We start from the raw sequence: 4407 nt of genomic DNA, 5'->3' as shown, positions 1-4407 counted from the left end.
AGCTTATTTTCTCTTTAGATCCAGCAAAACCGGACTGTTTGAGACTTGAAATGCACAGTTTGGGTCTTTTTTGAAATCCGCCATCACATGGATTCATCCCAATTTTCATTCCAAGTTCTGAAGACTGGATTAAGAAAGAACTACATGAGCCATTGAAAATTACGAGTTTAGACCCGTATGTTGGAATACCATCACGTAGATATAAGCTTATTTTCACTCTAGATCCAGCAAAACCGGCCTGTTTGAGACTTGAAATGCACAGTTTGGGTCTTTTTTGAAATCCGCCATCACATGGATTCATCCCAATTTTTACTCCAAGTCCAAAAGACTGGATTAAGAAAGTACTACATGAGCCATTGAAAATGACGACTTTGGACCAGTTTATTGAAATACCATCACGTAGATTTAAGCTTATTTTCTCTCTAGATTCAGCAAAACCGGCCTGTTTGAGACTTGAAATGCACAGTTTGGGTGTATTTTGAAAGGCGCCATCACATGGATTCATCCCAATTTTCATTCCAAGTTCTAAAGACTGGATTAAGAAAGAACTACATGAGCCATTGAAAATTACGAGTTTGGACCCGTATGTTGGAATACCATCACGTAGATTTAAGCTTATTTTCTCTCTAGATCCACCAAAACCGGCCAGTTTGAGACTTGAAATGCACTGTTTGGGTCTTTTTTGAAATCCGCCATCACATGGATTCATCCCAATTTTCATTCCAAGTCCAAAAGATTTGATTAAGAAAGTACTACATGAACCACAGAAAGTGACGATTTTGGACCCGTATGTTGAAATACCATCACGTAGATTTGAGCATATTTTCTATCTAGATCCAGCAAAGCCTGTCAGTTTGAGACTTGAAATGCACAGTTTGTGTCTTTTTTGAAATCCGCCATCACATGGATTCATCCCAATTTTTACTCCAAGTCCAAAAGAATGGATTAAGAAAGTACTACATGAACCACAGAAGGTGACGACTTTGGACCCGTATGTTGAAATACCATTACGCAGATTTAAGCTTACTTTCTATCTAGATCCAGCAAAACCGGCCAGTTTGAGACTTGAAATGCACAGTTTGGGTCTTTTTTGAAATCCGCCATCACATGGATTCATCCCAATTTTCATTCCAAGTTCTAAAGACTGGATTAAGAAAGAACTACATGAGCTATTGAAAATTACGAGTTTAGACCCGTATGTTGGAGTACCATCACGTAGATATAAGCTTATTTTCACTCTAGATCCAGCAAAACCGGCCTGTTTGAGACTTGAAATGCACAGTTTGGGTCATTTTTGAAATCCGCCATCACATGGATTCATCCCAATTTTCATTTCAAGTCCAAAAGAATGGATTAAGAAAGTACTACATGAACCACAGAAAGTGACGATTTTGGACCCGTATGTTGAAATACCATCACGTAGATTTAAGCTTATTTTCTCTCTAGATCCAGAAAAACCGGCCTGTTTGAGACTTGAAATGTAAAGTTTGGGTCTTTTTTGGAAACCGCCATCACATGGAATCATCCCAATTTTCATTCCAAGTCCAAAAGATTTGATTAAGAAAGTACTACATGAACCACAGAAAGTGACGATTTTGGACCCGTATGTTGAAATACCATCACGTAGATTTGAGCATATTTTCTATCTAGATCCAGCAAAGCCTGTCAGTTTGAGACTTGAAATGCACAGTTTGTGTCTTTTTTGAAATCCGCCATCACATGGATTCATCCCAATTTTTACTCCAAGTCCAAAAGAATGGATTAAGAAAGTACTACATGAACCACAGAAGGTGACGACTTTGGACCCGTATGTTGAAGTACCATCACGTAATTTTAAGCTTATTTTCTCTCTAGATCCAGCAAAACCGGCCAGATTGAGACTTGAAATGCACAGTTTGGGTCTTTTTTGAAATCCGCCATCACATGGATTCATCCCAATTTTTACTCCAAGTCCAAAAGCCTGGATTAAGAAAGTACTACATGAGCCATTGAAAATGACGAGTTTGGACCAGTTTATTGAAATACCATCACGTAGATTTAAGCTTATTTTCTCTCTAGATCCAGCAAAACAGGCCTGTTTGAGACTTGAAATGCACAGTTTGGGTGTATTTTGAAAGGCGCCATCACATGGATTCATCCCAATTTTCATTCCAAGTCCAAAAGAATGGATTAGGAAAGTACTACATGAACCACAGAAAGTGACGATTTTGGATCCGTATGTTGAAATACCATTACGCAGATTTAAGCTTACTTTCTATCTAGATCCAGCAAAACCGGCCAGTTTGAGACTTGAAATGCACAGTTTGGGTCTTTTTTGAAAACCGCCATCACATGGATTCATCCCAATTTTCATTTCAAGTCCAAAAGAATGGATTAAGAATGTACTACATGAACCACAGAAAGTGACGATTTTGGACCCGTATGTTGAAATACCATTACGCAGATTTAAGCTTACTTTCTATCTAGATCCAGCAAAACCGGCCAGTTTGAGACTTGAAATGCACAGTTTGGGTCTTTTTTGAAAACCGCCATCACATGGATTCATCCCAATTTTCATTTCAAGTCCAAAAGAATGGATTAAGAATGTACTACATGAACCACAGAAAGTGACGATTTTGGACCCGTATGTTGAAATACCATCACGTAGATTTAAGCTTATTTTCTCTCTAGATCCAGCAAAACCGGCCTGTTTGAGACTTGAAATGTAAAGTTTGGGTCTTTTTTGAAAACCGCCATCACATGGATTCATCCCAATTTTCATTCCAAGTCCAAAAGATTGGATTAAGAAAGTACTACATGAACCACAGAAAGTGACGATTTTGGACCCGTATGTTGAAATACCATCACGTAGATTTAAGCATATTTTCTATCTAGATCCAGCAAAGCCGGCCAGTTTGAGACTTGAAATGCACAGTTTGGGTCTTTTTTGAAATCCGCCATCACATGGATTCATCCCAATTTTCATTCCAAGTCCAAAAGAATGGATTAAGAAAGTACTACATGAACCACAGAAGGTGACGACTTTGGACCCGTATGTTGAAGTACCATCACGTAATTTTAAGCTTATTTTCTCTCTAGATCCAGCAAAACCGGCCTGTTTGAGACTTGAAATGCACAGTTTGGGTCTTTTTTGAAATCCGCCATCACATGGATTCATCCCAATTTTCATTCCAAGTTCTAAAGCCTGGATTAAGAAAGAACTACATGAGCCATTGAAAATTACGAGTTTGGACCCGTATGTTGGAATACCATCACGTAGATATAAGCTTATTTTCACTCTAGATCCAGCAAAACCGGCCTGTTTGAGACTTGAAATGCACAGTTTGGGTCTTTTTTGAAATCCGCCATCACATGGATTCATCCCAATTTTCATTCCAAGTCCAAAAGAATGGATTAAGAAAGTACTACATGAACCACAGAAGGTGACGATTTTGGACCAGTTTATTGAAATACCATCACGTAGATTTAAGCTTATTTTCTCTCTAGATCCAGCACAACCGGCCAGATTGAGACTTGAAATGCACAGTTTGGGTCTTTTTTGAAATCCGCCATCACATGGATTCATCCCGATTTTTACTCCAAGTCCAAATGACTGGATTAAGAAAGTACTACATGAGCCATTGAAAATGACGATTTTGGACCCGTATGTTGGAATACCATCACGTAGATTTAAGCTTATTTTCTCTCTAGATCCACCAAAACCGGCCAGTTTGAGACTTGAAATGCACTGTTGGGTCTTTTTTGAAATCGGACATGACATGGATTCATCCCAATTTTCATTCCAAGTCCAAAAGAATGGATTAGGAAAGTACTACATGAACCACAGAAAGTGACGATTTTGGATCCGTATGTTGAAATACCATCACGTAGATTTAAGCTTACTTTCTATCTAGATCCAGAAAAACCGGCCTGTTTGAGACTTGAAATGTAAAGTTTGGGTCTTTTTTGAAAACCGCCATCACATGGATTCATCCCAATTTTCATTCCAAGTCCAAAAGATTGGATTAAGAAAGTACTACATGAACCACAGAAAGTGACGATTTTGGACCCGTATGTTGAAATACCATCACGTAGATTTAAGCAAATTTTCTATCTAGATCCAGCAAAGCCGGCCAGTTTGAGACTTGAAATGCAAAGTTTGGGTCTTTTTTGAAATCCGCCATCACATGGATTCATCCCAATTTTCATTCCAAGTTCTATAGACTGGATTAAGAAAGAACTACATGAGCTATTGAAAATTACGAGTTTGGACCCGTATGTTGGAATACCATCACGTAGATATAAGCTTATTTTCACTCTAGATCCAGCAAAACCGGCCTGTTTGAGACTTGAAATGCACAGTTTGGGTCTTTTGTGAAATCCGCCATCACATGGATTCATCCCAATTTTCATTCCAAGTCCAAAAGA

This window comes from Oculina patagonica, chromosome 11 (genome assembly GCF_052425735.1).
Source record: "Oculina patagonica isolate OP01 chromosome 11, crgOcupat, whole genome shotgun sequence".
In the NCBI taxonomy this organism is placed as follows: domain Eukaryota; kingdom Metazoa; phylum Cnidaria; class Anthozoa; order Scleractinia; family Oculinidae; genus Oculina; species Oculina patagonica.
The sequence above is the reverse complement of the archived record's forward strand: the minus strand, read 5'-3'. Positions refer to the sequence as shown.